General features: G+C 41.9%; 2 long non-coding RNA genes across 4 annotated transcripts in view; one reads left to right on the top strand and one right to left on the bottom strand.

Annotated features, from left to right (window-relative positions):
- LOC149315934 (uncharacterized) overlaps window positions 1-11,132 on the bottom strand; it is a 38,079-nt gene extending 26,947 nt beyond the window's left edge. Inside the window, exon 1 of the long non-coding RNA XR_016280418.1 lies at window positions 11,093-11,132. This is a non-coding gene — a long non-coding RNA (uncharacterized LOC149315934). The remainder of the gene's footprint in view (window positions 1-11,092) is intronic.
- LOC149315935 (uncharacterized) overlaps window positions 10,586-18,019 on the top strand; it is a 42,115-nt gene continuing 34,681 nt past the window's right edge. For all 3 annotated transcript variants that reach the window (XR_016280414.1, XR_016280413.1, XR_016280415.1), the window contains exons 1-2: window positions 10,586-10,867; window positions 12,721-12,918. This is a non-coding gene — a long non-coding RNA (uncharacterized LOC149315935). The remainder of the gene's footprint in view (window positions 10,868-12,720; window positions 12,919-18,019) is intronic.

Below are 18,019 nucleotides of genomic sequence, written 5' to 3' on the forward strand. Positions count from 1 at the left end.
TAAGAGGTGATAGGATAGCCCTGTTTAAATACTTGAAGGGATGTCATATTGAAGAGGAAGCTAGCTTGTTTTTTGCTGCTCCAGAGACTAGGACCTGGAACAATGGCTGCAAGCTACAGGAAAAGAGATTCCACCTCAACATTAGGAGGAACTTCCTGACAGTAAGAGCTGTTGGATAGTGGAACACACTCCCTCGGAGTGTAATGGAGTTTCCTTCCTTGGAGATCATTAATCAGAGGCTGGATGAAGATCTGTCAGGTATACTTTGAGAGTTCCTGCATGTTGGACTGGATGGCCCTTGTGGTCTCTTCCAGCTCTACAATTCTATGATTCTATGAACATTACTTAAGATTTTATATGTACTTCTTAAATTACTGCACTTAGCATAATGTGGAATGAGGCCAACTGCCTATTCTTTAGACTGTTATCCATCCTAGTTGATAAGATCTGCCAAAAGGTACTTTAAAGACCTCATATCACAGGTTATGAAATAACTATATTGGCTTCTACTTTGCTTTCAAACTCAGTTCGCGGTGATGTTTTTCCCTTATAAAGTACTTAACAGGTTGGGGCCGGGTAGTTTGAAAGACTGCCTAATATCATATGGGCTTGCATGAAATTAGATCTTCATTGGAGGACCTATGTCTCATCACTCTGGGAAGTATTTTTTGGCAGATACCCAAGAGGATAGTTTTTCAAGAAGCATTTCAATTGTTGAATTCCCGCCCAAGATACAGAATATCTTTCAATATGACACAAACAAAAATGGGAAGGAAATGCATGTGGGATTTGGAGAACCTCAATAAAATGGGAGACTTAGTGATTGTGGCTGGCATCCCTATTTTTGAAGACTGTTTCTATTTTTTGTTTTGATAGTGATTTTACTGGGGTCCTGGTGTTTGAGAAACTGTTACTATACTCTGGGAAATTTTTGAATAATATTTAATCAATAAATTAAATATTAAATGGCCCTTTCTATGCTCCTCTGGAGACATGCCTAGTAACATGTGCTTGTCTCTTGATAACTTTTCCTCTTGTCTTACTCCCATGACTCATGATGAACAGGGAGCCAAGAACAGAGGAAAGCTGTTTCAGGGTCACTAAGTCAGTTTTGGGTGCCTTCAGTTATGCTGTCAAGGGGACCTCCATGGTATGCCTGTGAGCGCCCCTGTGCTCTATGTTCTTAGCATCTAATCATGGAAACAATTTTTTTCAGCCTTCCTGGCTTCTCAGATTCAGAAGCTCAGTGCTTATGGAGGCTATCAGCTTCCTGTCATTCACATTCCTGCAGAGTGAGCAGCTATCATGTCACTGTTCATGCCAGTATCTTAAAGCAGCTCCCATTACTGATACTGTAAAAGCCATCATACGCAGGTACTTACAGTTTGTTTATATTGTATATCTAAAATGAAATGAAGAGCAACAGCATACTATGATGCCACAGGATACAACTAAAAACCCTCAGTTAATTCTAGCATTCAGTTGTATAGTTCCCTCTTTAAAATGGAGGGCTGAAGAGTTGCATTGTCTGAGCATTGTTAGAACTTCATGTTCTTTGTATTAATGCCTGCTGTTTAGTTCTTCTCCTCAGTTTTATCACAGTTTGTTCCTGTGTGTGCAATTATTTGTACTTGCTAAAATAAGTGTGCAAGCATTTTTGTAGCCATCCAATCTACACGCTTTATAAAACACACTGTCTGCATGCTGAAAACTATTTTGATACTGCCAAGCGACTCAAGCTTATGTATCTTGAACAGTAAGTATCAGCATTTACAAATGCTTAATTTAATATAGAAAGATAGCTTCTACTATACTGGAGTTGAATCTCATTAAGGTATCAGTCTTCTGACTGTCATATGAAGGATCACCTATTAGCAATTTTTAAGTTAAAGTAAATAAAAACAGACATTCAGATACATTTAAGATATGTAGATGATACAATATTAATAGCAGGAAACAGCAAAGGCTCACATCTTTGGAGGAAAATCAAGGAAGACCATGCAAAAGCTGTTAAAGCTTTGAAGAAGAAAAAATAACAATCAGAGATTATTTAAATAACATTAAAATTGATAGTGAAGACATCAAAATAAAGATTTTGTTACAGTAATTTATTAGCAGAGTATATATTTTTTCTTGTACAGTTGTCCCTCCACATTTGCAGCTTTGACTTTTGCAGATTTGATTATTTGTGAATCTGTGGATACAGAGTGCTAACTGTATGTCTATAAGTCTCTGTTTCTATGTATATATGTCTATGTGCCCTCAAGTTACCTATCAATCTATGGCAATCCCACAAATTCCATAGGGCTTCTTAGGCAAGGAATACTCAGAAGTGGCTTTCTCAATTCTCAGTGGTAGTCATTAAAGGTGTCCCACCCAGATGCTAACCAGACCTGACCCTGGTTAGTTTCCAGGATCAGACGGGATTTGGTGCCTTTAGGGTATTTATGTCGGCTATCTATATAGGCATTTGTAAATAAAAATACCTAAGTTCTGCTTCCTAGCATTAGAAGAGCTGTCAAAACAGTACAGTCGGCCCTCAGTATCTGCAGGGGATCTGTTCCAAATGCACACACCCCACAGATACCAAAATCTGCAGATGCTCAAGTCCTATTGTCCTTATGGCGGTGCGGCTATATAGCCACTCCGCCAATATGGACAAAAGCACTCAAGTCCCCTCCCTTGTTTCCTTCCTTTTGTTCTCTCTCTCTCTCTCTCCTTCCTTCCTTCCTTCCTTCCTTCCTTCCTTCCTTCCTTCCTTCCTTCCTTCCCCCCTGCCTCCCCCTCTGAGGCTTCTGCCCTGGGCTTGGCTTCGAGGGTGGTTTGGAGTCAGAGGCTGGAGCCTTGTAAACTAGAGGGAGCTGGGGCTGGAGTCATGACTTGGGTCTCAGAGCCCAGGCCCAACACCTGGGACAGAACCTCCAGACCCAAGCTCCAGCCCCAGCTCTCTCTGGCTGACGAAGATCCAGCCTCTGCCTCCTAACCACCCCTGAAGCCAAGCCTGGGGCAGAAGCCTTGGAAGAGGAGGGTGGGGGAGAGAGGAAGGAAGGAAGGAAGGAAGGAAGGAAAATAGGAAGAGGGAAGAAGAGAGGGCTTCAGTGCGGTTGTCCCCAATAGTGGCACAGCTACGTACCTGCACCGCCACTGGGGACAATGCAGGCCTGCCATCCGCAGATGCTCAAATCCGTGAATGGCAAGTCCATGGGTACTGAGGTCCCAATGTACAACAAGATACATTTGCTGAAAGTTTTTTATGTAGTAGAGCAATTAGGATTTCCATAAGTTGGAAACAACCTGAAGCTACATAAAAACAACAGCAATAACAGAGCAATTGAAAAAGCAGGAAAGAAGTTCTGACTAGAAACTCTTAATGAGCTTCTGAAAAGTCCTTGAGTAAAGAGTTCCATACGGAGGGTACCGTCCTAACTCAGAAAGGTTTCTTGTTAAACGACAGCTCCTGGAATAGCCCTGGCCAAGCTGACTTGAAGGTTCTGGGAATTGTAGTAGAAAAATAATTTTCCATAGCTCTGATACAACTACTGAATGGAGTTAATGAACAATTGACCAATGACATTGTGTTTATTTATTCAAAATACTGGTATCCTGCCTTTCCATCCACTATGGCTGTTTACTCTTGGCTGACGTATAGCAAAGTTTTTCAAAAGTGGCTATAAAAAGCCAACAGACTTGTAAAATAAAACAGCATCCATATTTTACAGTCAAAAGGCAGTGAAAAAAAAAAACCTTGGCCTTATGGCAAAAAGGCTGGGGAGCAATGACAAAGTAGCAATCCAGCAATAAAAAAATTCTGTGACTGGTGCTACTGTTGGAAAGGCCCTATTCCACATGGCCACTATCAGATTTCAGATAGCAGGAGCATGTGGAGAACAACCTCTGCAGATTTCATTGTTTGATAATTTCACATGGGAAACTTTGGGACCACATAGGATAGGACTGAGGATTTAAAAGTTCAAAATGAACACTAAAACCAACTGGAACTAGCTGGCTCTCAACATGGGATCCAAAGATCATTAGGAAGTCCCTATATGAAGTCTGTGCAAAAAAAAGTGTAGAAAATATTTTCCCTTCCATTTCTTTCCTGTTAACTTCTATTTTTTTCCTATCATACGCTGCATCTGCACTGCAGAAATAATCCAGTTTGACACCATTTTAACTGCCATGGTTCAGTGCTATAGGATTCTGGGAACTGCAGTTTGTTGTGGCACCAGAGCTCTCTGACAGAAGGCTAAATGTCTCAAAAAACTATAGTTCCCACAGCTCCATAGAATTGAGCAATGGCAGTTAGAGTGCTGTCAAACTGAATTGTTTTTGCAGTGCAAATGTGGTCATAGTGAATTTGGAGGCATAAATTTAGTCTTTCCAACTGTTCATTGTAGCTTTTTCATTCCAATCTATGTGAAGGAAATCAGTTTCCAGTACAGCTTTTAAAAATGTAACATTTTGTGCACACTGTTTGTTTGTATGTATTTTTCTGGAAAGGGGTTCCATAGCTTTCACCACCAAAAAATGCTTACATACGTCTGTCCTAGACCAATCAAATTTTCAAACACTGGATACAGATCTTCTGAGATTAGATTGGATCAGGGCCGGCCCGCCCATATAGGCGAGCTAGGTGGCTGCCTAGGGGCGGCAAACTGTAGGGGGTGTTGGCTCGGCAGGGTGGCAAGGGAGCTGGGAGGCCAGAGAGAGAGTGGCTGGAGCGGAGGACGAGGCGAGAAGAGCAGCTCTCGGTTTACTTCCTTCTCCTCTCTCTCTCTCTCTCTCTCTCTTTCTTTCTTTCTTTCTTTCTTCTGTCTCCCTTCCCTTTTTCCTCCTGCTCACTCTTTCTATGGCTGAGGAGGAGGGTAAGTCTCTTGGGGAGGGGAAAGGAAGGGAGGAGAGAAGGGACCCCAGAGGAGGCTCCTGTGGCAACGAGGCCGGTGGGCAGCCCTTTCCTTCCTCCTCTCCTCTCCTGCCTTCCTCCTCTTTTCCCTTCCTTCCTGCCTTGGTCCAGGGCTGCCCACTCACCGCTTTATCACAGATGCCTCCTCTGGGGTCCCCCCTCCCCTTCCCAGGAAACTTACCCTCCTCCTCGGTCATGGAATGAGTGATCAAGAGGGCCTCTGAGCATGTGGAGAGTGGCGGGTGGGCAGCCCTGGACCAAAACAGGGAGGGAGGGAGGGAGGGAGGGAGGGAGGGAGGAGAAGGTGAAGAAGGCAGGAGAAACTAGAGAATGAAGGAAGAGAGGAAGGAGAGGAAGAGGAAGAGAAAGGAAGGAAGAAGGGAAGGGAAGAAGGTGGGAGGAAAGAAAAAGGCAGGGTGAATGAGAAAAGAGAGAGGAGAAAGGGAGGAAAGGGAAGCCCTGAGAGGCTGAGAGAGTGTGACTTACCCAAAGTCACCCAATAGGCTTGCATGGCCAAGCTAGAATTTGAACCCTGGTCTCCCATTGTCCTAGTCCAATACTCAGGCCACTACACCATGCTGGACCCTCCACTGCACTTAAAGGTACAGTACTCAGTTATTATTTGTTGTTGTATACCTCCAAGTTGTTTCACCACCTTATGGAGACCCTAAAGCAAACCTTTTCTGGGGTTTGCTTAGCAAGATTTGTTCAGAAGAGGTTTGCCATGGCCTTCCCCTGAGGAGGCTGAGAGTGTGTGACTTGCTTGAGGTCACCCAATAGGCAGGGAAGTGAACCCTGGTCTCCAGAGTACTACATCCCATGTCCTCCATTTTGAACATGACTGAGAAACATGAATTTATATTGTTTTTTATTAATGTTTTTGGCTTTTAGTAGTTGGTTGTGTCCTCCATTTTTTGAACATCCTGCAATATGTCCTACATTTTGTCCTACATCATGTCCTACATTTTCCTACACTTTGAGGGGCTACAGGGGGAGGGGGCAAAATATTTCTTGCCTAGGGTAGCCAACTATCTAGAGCCGGCCCTGGATTGGATGGGTACAAAAGAAATCCATGGATTTGCATACATCACAGATTTTTTTTTTTTAGAAACTAGTCATTTTCCATGTTATGAGTTCTTTAAGAAACTGATAACCCTACCTGCAACACCAGTAACAGTTAACTAGAACATATCTTAAAACAGTACTTTTTAAATTATCTGATGTGGGGGTCTAGCATTTTTCCCAAATAGTACAGGGGCAGGAATAATCTTTTATCTCCATTGGTTACATTACATTGGGTACATTGGAAAATCTTCAGGGAATGGCAGCTGATGGCTCTTAGACTGTCACCAGCCCATGGATCATAACTTGGAGTGGCACTCTCTTAAAAGTTTTTTAAAATAAAATATACGGTGCTGTAGATTAAAGTAGTTGTATAATGGTTAATTTTTTTAAAAAAAAATCTATAAAACATCCTTCTTAGCCTCCGTATGCTTTACACCTGTAACTAGTGATGTCCCAGACCAAAATGCCATGGAGGTTGTGCATAAATCAGTTATTCCCAGGAAGGAACTTGTTTGATGTTGTACATACCCTTGATATTGTTTGAGCTTTAAGTTCAGTTTAAAGATGGGCCTCAGCATGATGTTAACCACTGTCATTTCCTGTACCTACAAGGAACTTGTGGTGGAGACTATGTAAACTGAAGCTTGCACTAGTGTTTGAGAAGTAGGCAGTCCTCTTCTGCATCCCTATGGTTATTAAGCTGTTTTTTGTAAGCATACTGCTAGGTAATTGTGCCACTTGTAGAATTGATACTGTTTTGAATTTGGCCCAACATACACGATATTGAATCATTATCTGATTTTATTTGCCAACTAACCAGTTCTGCTCTATGATCACAGAAGAAGAAGCAGTCAAAACCTTGTGTCAGTGTGGCTCATGCAGCAAAGAGCTTCTGTGTTAGCATGTGGCTTCTTGTATTGCCTAGTTTCACTATTTAACCAGTGTCAAGATTTGGAGAGAACCAGCATAGCATATTGGTTTGAGTGTTGGACTGTGACTCTGGAGACCAGGGTTCAGTTCCCTGTTCAGTCATGAAACCTACTGAGTGACCTTGGGTAAGTCACATGCTCTCAGCCTCAGGGAAGGCAATGGCAAACCTCCTCTGAACAAATTTTGCCAAGAAAACCCCATGATAGAGGTTCACCTTAGCATCACTATAAGTTGGAAATGACTTGAAGGCATATAACAAACAACAAAAAGATTGGGATGCATTTATTTTTGCTCCCAATAAACATTTTTGTTTATTGTTTGCCTTCTGTCCTTTCTGAAGCTACTGGGTCTTGTGGCTGAACAGGTCATACTGTGGTGGTTTCCATACCTGTCTGACAGTGATGAAGACCAAAAATTGAAAAAAGTTCGGAGAGATAGCTTTTGTGCGAAATTTTCATATATCCTTGTCTTCTTTTTTAAAACAATAGTGGTTCATTTTCTCTGTTTAACTTCAGCAATAAAGTACTCCACTTCTGTAATGCTTGCACTTTTGGCATTAAACTACTGCTGTTCCTCTTGACTTTGCTTCCATGCTGGGAAGAAAAGTAGACATTCTATAACACTGAGTAAGGGTGTGTGGAAGATACTCTTTTAAAACAGCACTCTACCCAACTGTTTCTGCCCAGGAGAACAAAAGCAATTATACTGCACAACTGTCTGCACTGTCTCCTTTTAGATTTCGAAAAGGAAACAATAATAAACTATTTCTGGACTTCCCAGTGGTAATTTAGTACCAAACTGCTTCAGTTTGATGTGAACCTTGTCAGAGATAGGAGCCTCTCCAATAGCGACTGAGAAGTACATGGATGTACATTCTGTGGCCAAGTGCAAATTTGTCTTTATTTGAATGCCTGAAATAATTCTGGTCATAGATGAGCACAACATATTTATTTAGATTCCTCTTTCTAAATACTGTTCCACCAATACAGTTACTGGCATTCTCCCATGTTACAGCTCAAGGGAACGCTGTAGTACCTTTTACCCTATAATTTGTACATTACAGGTTGCACTGTAGTTATGAATAAAGAAATATGTGGGCACATTTCAATTTTGGGAACAGTTTGTGCTTGTAAGACATGTGAAGGCACGGCAGTCATTTTCTTCTTGCGTAGACGTGCTCTAGTCCTCAAATGGTGGATCCAGGAAACTTGTGACGTTCTAATTCTTAAAAAGAGCTGTTCTCTCTGAGATCAGTATTGGAGCGATCCATATTTGCTGAAAGTTTGTGGATCCAAGTTCTATTCAAGAGGTGTCTTGTGTACTTCAGCTCTTTTTCCTCAAGGTTTTGTTTGCATTGCTATTTTGTTTTCTACGGGTTGGTTTGTTGTTGTTGTTTTTTGGTAGCATTAATAATTCTTATTACATTTTATTTGCTGTTCTGGTTTATTGGTGCTGTAAAATGCTATTAATACAAGTTTCCCTAGCAAAATACAGACTCCTAGACATCCAAATGTAGTAATACCTTACCTGAACTCATTAGGCATTCTATTTGGCACAACGAAGGCAGAACCACATGAATTGCAGTGAGTGAAATTTGAAAAAAAGAACAACCAGTAAGAAATGCTGGTTAAACAAAGACTTCAAGAAAGTTCCACCAAAATCCTTACAGTCTTGGAAGTGCCATGTACTGTATCCCTGACCAGTTCTTGTTTCCCTTTTCCTCCCATGCATTTTGAGCTCTGCCTCTCTGCACACTGATTTAGTATTTGGAAGTTTTGAAATTGTTCTTACATGCATCTGTGCCCAACAGATGCCATTTTCAGGCAGTGAAATATTCTAAAATAGTTCTGTAAATGATGGGGGGAGGGAATGGGGGAGAATCACTAGATATTTCAGCTCTGTCAAACAACAACAAAGATCATCCTCAAAGAATTGTCAAAGACTTCCACTGCAAATTTAAGACTGTCCTGTGTTTTTGTTTAAGGGTGATCTTCACAGGGTGCGGGATGAGAGGATAAATATTTTTATAGTTATAATAAATATGGTCTGCATAAGAACAACAAAATACAGCATACAAGATACTATATACAATAACAAAATTTGTAAACAAAGTAAAAATACATATTAATGGGGGGGGGGTATTTTCATTCTCTCACTTGTTACTTACAGAGCAAAGTATGTGGTCTTTTGTGTCATGGTTCTCATTCATTCTTCCTCAAATTACATCCTTTTGTCACGATCAGTCTCTTTAAAGTGTTCCTAATGGTTTCTTTTTTAATTTTAGGCAGCCCTTTTAACCTCATAGTACATTTACCAATGGGCAAGAAAGAGTTAACATATAGCTTTCTTGCTCTCTCAGGGGGTAGAATATCCAAAGCTTTGGGAACATTTTGGAGGGAAAAGCATTTGCCGCTCTCAGGTCCTGCCACGTTGGTTTAAGTGACTATTAGTTGGGTTTCTTTAAAAAAAAATCTCCCAAGGCTACCACAGCACTGCCAATGCCCTAGACCTGCAGAGTCACAGGCCTCAACATTCTAGTTTTGCTTCCTCCCTGGGAAGAGATACATTTCATCCGTTCCCCTTTGTGACTGCTTTTTTCAAAATGAGCCTGAGCAGAATAGGGAAGTTTCCAGATATTTGCAGGTTACACAAGTAATGGAAAAGTAAAAAGTGTGTGAGAGAGAGCCACTGTTTTTTCAGAACTAAAGTGCCTTTTCCCCCACCTCTCTTTCATGCTGCACAGCATATTCTCTTTCCTTGAGGTCTGAAATGGGGAAAACACAAATCCTTCATGTTGTTTGCTTGTATAAGTGGATGAAGGGAAAATGACACACATATTTGTTATCTGTTTTAAAGCTGTGCCTCCCCAATGATTGTACCATTTGTCTGCCAACCCTAAAAGAGTTAACATAGTAAGTGTTAACAATTGGGAAGCTGCAAGAAACTGATGAGGTGAACATGAGAGGGGGGAAAAGGAAGCTTGGAACTGAAGCAAAGAAGCCAAGGTGAGGAAGGGAACACAGAGATATAAATAACTTGGGTGCTTAGCCTGGGAGTGACTTTCTCTCTTGGTTTGTCCAGCCTTGGTACTGCTGGCATCGGCTCTCTGGGGAAAGCTGCAATTCTGCTGTTAAAACACAAGGAGCAGCCTGGAGAATTTTGAGCTGCGTCACACAGCTCGGGGGGGGGGGGGGGGGAGAGAGAGAGTGAGTGAGTGAAGGAGAGCAAGCTCTGTCGATAGGACTACCAGCAACAGCCCTGCTGCAGCAAGAGGGAGAGAGAGAAATCAGCACAGAGAAGTAATAACAACATTGGGAAGCATGGTTCCTTTACCTATTTCTTTTTCTCTTTTATTTTGCAAAAGACAAAAAAAGAGAGAAGAAGTCTTATTTGGAAGCTTGTTCGATACTGCCGGATTCCGTCCACTGACGATACCGGAAAGATGCAACGCAGTTAATCCCGCGGGCAGAAGGGGGGTGCAGATGTAGGAAGGGTTAATAGGAGGAAAATTCTCGAATGTTCTGGGCTGCGGCGGAGCAAGCAGAGGGTTGAGGACTGCCCAGGTGTAGAAGAACAGAGCTTATGGTTCCTTGTCCCTTACGTATGTATCTTTTGAATCGAGGGTTGGACTGATTGTCTCGTTGTGTGTATGTGTGGGGGGGTTTTTTTTGGGGGGGGGTTCCTTTTTCTTTCTTTTTTTCTCTTTTTGGTTCCCTGTCACCCAAACTTTCTCTCCAATTATTGTTTTCTCTGTCTAAACATTGTTGCTACGTCCTGCGTCAGACCAATGGAATGAAGGCACAGGTTGCAAAATGCCACTGCGTAGCTGTAATGCAGATTTGGGGAGAGAAGGCAAGGAGGACAGGAGTTTGCTGTGGCTGCCATCTGAGACCATCACTACCCCTTTCATCCCTTTTGCCCACTTTTAACACTGGGAACAACAAGGAGTGGGGCAGGAGGTTTAACCAGGCAAGTTTGAATTTTCCAATCTGGGGAGCCTGTATCTGCATAGTTCAGAAAGTGGCAAATGATGACGCAGTGATCCTTTCCTAGTCTGTTCTCTGGGTTTTGAAATCATCAGAGGAGACAGGTACCCTGTGGATCCCTAGAGCAGCTGAGACAGCCTTGGGTTAAGCAGTGGAGATAGCCTTTAGGAATTAAATGTCATCCTTTTGGCGTTGGAAAGTTGTTTACCTTGCTCTCTCCGTGTCTCCATGTTGGCAGCCTTCCAGCTCACATGTGATAGTCTTCCCTGTACTGCTGCATCATTAACTGAGTGCCTGAGCCTGCACATGATTGGCTGGGGAGGGCTCTCCTTCTTAAACACACGTTTCTATTGGAGGAAGAGCCCCTGGCAGGTGAAATGCTGCCTCAGATTGGCTGGGGTCAGGCTATCAAATCTAAATGTTCCATTGCTCTTGCTTTAAAAGGGGTTCAGAACAGTTTGTGACTTTAAAAAAAATTGTCTCTTTGCTATTTCTGCCCCCCACCCCACCCTTGCTTTTCTCTCAAAGCAGGCATTTTGGAATGTGTGTCTGTGTTCTTAGAGCTGGCCATTTAAAAAGGAAAGCACACATACACATACACATACACACAAATATATAGCAGGAACTTGACTATTGTGGATTAGTTTAGTTTATTACTGGTGCAAGTGACGCAGGAGGAAAAACAAATATTCTGTGACTCAAGTTGCATCAGTGACAGGCGTGTTTCCGGCTGCTGTGAGACAAGCCACGATGACGTGACATTATTATAGGCTTCAGGGGAGACAACAGAAAGAGACTTCGGTGGGTGTCTACCTCTGTCTGTGAGTGGAGAAACTCAAGCAATATATTCCTATTTCAAACTCTTTGGGGTAGGGAGAGTGCCTGTCACCGGTGTATCTGTAAACATCCAGACAGAGCTGTACACTGCAATGTGTCCTACTTTACATCCGTTTAAATTCAGAGTCAGAGCTGTTACTGGACCGAATGGCAACAGAATTTAGTGGTAAGATATTTTGGGATTGTCTTCTCTGTTTTAGCATTTTTGTTTTTAATGAGGCAACAAAGATTTCTAAGATGGCTGGCAAAAGATAGCTGGACATTTCAATAGAATAAAATGAGATCAGGTGGGAAGGAGGTAGGAGGCATTTGGCATGCAGGAGGAAAGTCGAAAAGAGACTTGGTGTTTCTTTTAACCATTTGATTAATCATGCCCCCCCCCCCTCTTTATTCTGGCCCTTCCCAAAGCCAATTTCAGTAGGGAAAAAGACAGAAGAAATGAGTCTGTTCTAGAAGCTAGGGTCTATGTTCTCTTTGGAACCTACATTGAAATTGAAAATAACTTTGGTTATTTCATACCATGGGAGGGATGCATTTCTTGTGATGTTTTCTCATAAAATGCTCCAATGAGCTGAAAGGTTTATGATGGTATAAGGATTCATGTGGGTGACTCACCGGCATCGAGAGAGTCAAGTATGGAGCCAGTCGTTCGGCAGCAGTTTGCTGGCTTTGGAACCAGATCAGATGCATTTTGATTCTCCATCTTGATTTCTCCAAGAGTACTCTGCCTTCTCAAGTGTTGCTATAAGATGTGTATTTGCTAGCAGGCTTTCAAAGCCCCAAGAAAAGTGAATGCGCATAGCTTGTTGCTCTCGTGTACCAGCTCAAACAGGGAAGGAGTAAGAACCAGGAAGCCATTTCTAGAGACAGACGTGATGAAGGCAAAGAGATACGGTAGATAGACTCTTCCCATTCTTTCTTTTCATACATGCCTCCATGTTTCTTTCCTCCTCTCCATAGCTGAGCATTTTGTCTTAATTTGAAATTCTCTCATTTTAGGTGCAATGGCTTCCTTCCCCCACTGCCACTGTGAGCCCTTGCTCTGCAGATCTCTCTCCTCCCAAAGCAGTCTTGCATTTTGCAGTGCAAGTTCCGCAGAGGAGGACACGCAGGAGACACAACCATAATGGCTACGAGGGACTCATGCTGAGATCATGCTTGCTTATGGATGGAACATGGAAAATGCAACGCAGCTGGGTAGGTTGGCAGTGCTCTGGGTTAAAATTCATTTTAACCGACGCCATCTAGTCAAATATCTTTGTGTCTTCTAGATATGGCCACTAGGGGTTGCATATCTGCTGCTTAACACCTGGTGCTTCGTAATGGCGTACCTTATTATATTTGGAGGGGTGGTGGTCTGGATTTGTAAACAAGGAATACAGATGAAGCATTACTTTGCCTTTCTTGAGTCTACGGAGTAAGTAACTTTCTGAATGCCTAGGAAAGGGTTTGCAGATTTATTCCTGGTTTCTGTTTTGCTTGCCAGTCCTGTTGATGCTTTTTAAAAACCGGATTAGTTCTCATTAACACTTACTACCTCGAGCAGTGGCTACCTGTGCAGGGATATCTGAATCTTTGGAATGGGGAAACTATGAGGAATAAGAGAGGTATGACCTTTCTTTTGTTTCATGTGAGAAACAAGATTGCCCAGCTTGTCCAGATGGAGTTATTAATACAATGGCATCAGCGAGAAATGAGCTTGGCTAAAAGTGGGATTGAAACCAACAGAATTTGTGTGGCTCCAGTTTTTGGCTCAGCTTTGTGACCTTGTGCTAATTTGTTGATTTTTGCTTGCCTCTGTTTTCTCTTCCGCAAAGTGGGTGTGATAAGATCTGCGTCAGAGGGAGGTTGAGAACTGTAGGGTATTTTATTAATTTATTTATTTTACGAAGAAGCACTACCATCTTTTCTCGGGCCAAAATTCTCCCTATTAGCCCTGGGATCATTCCACTGCATCAATTCTCCACAGTTTGGATGAAGTATACTGAGCCCCACATGAGTCAGAATCAATTTTTGTTTATATGATTTTGTTGGTACTGTCTAAAGAAGCAGATGGACATGATTCCTCATTTTGGTCCCCCCACCAGTTTTGGGTTGTGACGCAGCTGGGTTTGACTATGTTGTTTCCTTGAGGAGGTGGAAGACGGGAACAAAAACAGAGGGGTATTGGGGGCGGAAGAGATCAGTATTAAAAAAGTCCTTGTTAAAAACAACATGTGAAGCACGGTTGTAGTGTCTGTGTATGTTATTTTCACCCCAGCTAACAGCCGAAGAATATAGATGGATGCAATGGCACCTCTGGCCATTTTGTTCTTGGCAGAGTAGATTCAGAGCTTGCAGCACTGCTGCTGTTGATTTCCATGTCATATTTTTTAAAAACCCAACAGTGGATTTTGGGTTAGCTTTTTCTGATGTTGGAAGGCGAATAGCTTTGAGATCTCCCTTCCCACCTTTCTTTTCTATAGTCTGTCCCCCCCCCCAAAAAAAAACCCCAAACCCACGAAACCCTTCTGCGTAAAAAACTTGATCCCTTGTCTCGAGCCCACTAGCCAAAGACAACAACAACAACCCTACAACGCAATCTCTCTGAGAGAGTTTATACTGATATCCGGTAGTTTTTTGTTGGTTTGGGTGTGGCCTCTGTCTGCCATTATCCATCCCCACACACACAAATGCAAACAGCAAGGAATAAGAAAAGAGAATCTGTTATGGTTATTATACATGGGTGGGAGTGAACATTAAATGTTTGTTTAGAGGAGCTGCATATCACTGGTGTTTTTGGAAGGTGAATGGCAATGGAGAATTGTTTCTTTGTAGGTTAGGTTGATCAACATTTAAAAATAAAAAAATAAGTAGATTAATTTGATTTAACAACAAAATCCTAGAACTAGTGCTTCTTCTGACACAACTGCTTGTTACGATAAGAGTGATCCCACGCAGTTGCTTGGGTAGCCATTTTGCTGCATCACCATCTACCACTAGCGTATTCCAGAACCCCAGATTATATTTACTTGTGATTCAGAAACATACGCCCAGGAGCAGTGCCTTGATTTTATTATGAACTCTCCCTTCTGTAGAAGATTGAACCCAAGCATGAATTCAGAACCATGTGGATATTATAAAGTCATATTATGGTTAGACTCTAGTCTGTGTCTTACAAAAATGTAATCATTGCCTGAGCCTGAATTAATCAGATTAACCTTGAATAACTGTTTATCTACATTGTGCAGTTTCTTGTACTTTCTTCTGCAATTTTGCATGTTTACTTTGCCGGGTATTAAATAGATAGGGAGCTCAGAAGGACCATAGTTTTATTCCAGATGTAATCATGTGCAGTGTTCTCTCTCAACTTATTTACCTGCGTCACATTAAAACATTCTCCTTGATCTAGATTGTACAATAATAAATCCAAGGTGGGGGAGCAGGACTCCCCAAGGAATAACAGAAATTGGTAGTCTGCATGAAATGACACTGGGAATAGCAGAGAGTTTAAGGATTTCAGGGCTAACATTTTGATGCAAACAGAAGAAAGTAAGTATGGGGAGGGGGGATGTTTGAGTCTCTCAAAAAATTAAATAGAAGTCCCAAAGTTAGATCTCCAAACGGCTGAACTTTCTACTCACAAGCAGAAAGTCTCTCAGACTTTTCAAATAGCAACTACTGTAGCTATGGGCCGATTTTTACTTATATCTGTATTCTTACATAGATGTTATGAATCTGAAGGTGCTTTCCTTCATGATTGCCATTATCATATTTATTTATTTTTATTTATTTTATGCTCTTTTTAAGGACAGAGCCCTCTCCATCATTTGATTTTCTTTTGTTTCCTCATAGTTCCCCTGCCAAAGAACAGAGATGCCCCTACATCTTATAATTTTTTCATCCTTTCAACTTAGTTCCACTACTGTTTTTCATAGTTTTGTGAAATGACTGGATCTCTTGCCCCTACACCAGTCCATTGATGCTCTTGGTGGCAAAACTGCTTTATTAGTTTTATTGTTGCTTGACTCTGCAGAGCACTAGTAGATGAAAATCTCTAATCTAAATGCGTCACAGCATCTTGCCTGAGTATCCGTGTTTTGGAGAAGTCCTGTCTAGCCACTGTTGGGCTTGTATTTGACTGTAGCTAATTTCAGTTCTACTGAATTGAATGAGAAACATAAAGTATAATGTTTGTTCTAAAATCCACAAAACAGGTATACCTTTATTGGGCCGACCAAAATGCATGAATATCCCTCCATACCATCTTAACTTACAAAAATAGCATCTTGAGAAAATGTAGGCCTGTGACTCTAAACTTGTCATATCCTCCCCCCCCCCCCCCCCGGTATGATTTTTAACACCTTTGCCTGATGAAGAAGCCAGTAGAGCTTCAAAAGTTTGCATCATGTATTTTGTGCATTTTGGTTGGCCCAGATTTTGTATTGCTGTTTTGTGGATTGTGGATGTTATTGTACTTTACATTATGGCCAACATAGCTACCCCTGTTTAGTGCTGACCAGGATGATGCATATTATTCAAATATTTACTACTTGTTTTCTTGGTGCATTTTTTATTTGTTCAGGGAGCTGGATAAACCACTCCTGCTAATTATTCACAGCTAGAGGTGAAAGTCAGCTCTAGTTGAAAGAAGTAATATTTTTTTAAAAAAACTGCATTCACTTCAGCACTGTGTGTTTTGTAGATGGCCTAGTGATGAAGTCCGTTGCATCATTCCAACTAGGGCGTATTCACTGTGCATGCGGTTCTGGCCCTGGTCCAGACACCCATGGCTATAGCAAGAGAGTATCTAGCTTGAGCTTCTCTCAAGTCTCTTTTCCCATGGGTTGAAGTGTTTCATGATATTCTCTCTTGCATGTTATCCATTTGGCAAAATAGGGGAGGGGGGTCTGAATACTTTTCCTTTGCAGATCACAGCCTTAGGGCCTAAACTGCTTTTTTATTTATAGTGACAGTATAAGATTTATAGTGACAGTACAAGACTTTTGGGGACGTAGCAGGCTTGCATTTTAAAATTTTCAGTCCATTAGAAAATAAATGAAGTAGACTTCTTTCATAATTATCAGGTTGAAAGTCAACATTCTATGGCAGGTTACAGACCGCCATTTAGTACGTAATGAATACGTACTAGGGTTAGGAAGGGGCGGTGCTTCCGCACCCCCCTAACCCTAGTACGTATTCTGTACGTACAATATGGCGGCGGCCATTCCACACGGCCGCCGCCATATTTATGTATCGGACGCTGTGCGTCCGCACGTGTCGCGGCGTCTATGACGTCGCGAGTCCGCCCCTGGCGCCTCACGACATCATAGAGGCGCCGCTTAAAGAAGCTCCATTTTGGAGCTTCGTTTTTGCTCCGTAACGGAGCCGCGCGGTTTGGCTGCAGTGGCTCCCTTACGGAGCAAACAGCGGCGGCGGCAGATCGCCGCAAAGCAGTGGTTTATAACCCGCCTATGTGTCCCAGGGGATTCAGAACTTCATTTTTGATTGTTTGTTTTTTGTGAAAAGTAGACTTTGAATTCCATGTGGCAAATGGTTTTTGAAATGAAGACAACTTTAAAAAATCTTCTTTAACATGGAAGAAGAAACCCTATACAATATGTGCCCAAGCACCTGTGCATGCCTAAACAGTTTTTGTAGCCTTCCTAGCTCATTGTTTCTTGTCATTATTAAATATAATTGGCTTGTTGCAAATTGTCCATGTATTATATTTTAAATTTAGATTGTAGATGATGCCTAAGAGTATACATATGTACTGTAGCAGGCCAGAGTAAAGGAGGGGTATAAACCCCTAGTCTTGCTTTGTTCTTCTTTAAATCAGTAATAGCAGGTCTTTTGCCACATACTGTCTGGTTTGTACCACTGTAGTCCATGCCACTCGTTTCTTCTTGGTGCCCCATATAAAGAAGGACTTTCTTGTCTTTATTTTCCAGTATGAAAGTACTTGTCGCTGCCTTAGTATCTCTAGTGGCATATAATAGCATTTGATGCAGTGAAAGTTTCGGTGTGACAGTTAGAGGGCGATCGGATTTCTGTACCTTCTAGCATTTGGGGCATGTATTGTATGTACAATACATACATATTCCTTGCTGTTGGTACTTCAGAAAGCCTCCCTATCCCCTCATGCTTCAAATTCCTCAATTTGAAGAGGAAGAGTAGGTGTTTCCACCAGATGCAGATTTGCTAAAAGGAGGAGGGCAAGTGAATGGATGGATTACGGTGGACCCTGAAATCTGGAACTAATGCTGAACACCAGCTGTCATCATGATCAAGCACTAAACTGGGAGTATCATTTTAA

Source organism: Sceloporus occidentalis, unplaced genomic scaffold, assembly GCF_023333645.1.
Source record: "Sceloporus occidentalis isolate IW3139 unplaced genomic scaffold, rSceOcc1.0.p SCAF_3, whole genome shotgun sequence".
NCBI lineage: Eukaryota > Metazoa > Chordata > Lepidosauria > Squamata > Phrynosomatidae > Sceloporus > Sceloporus occidentalis.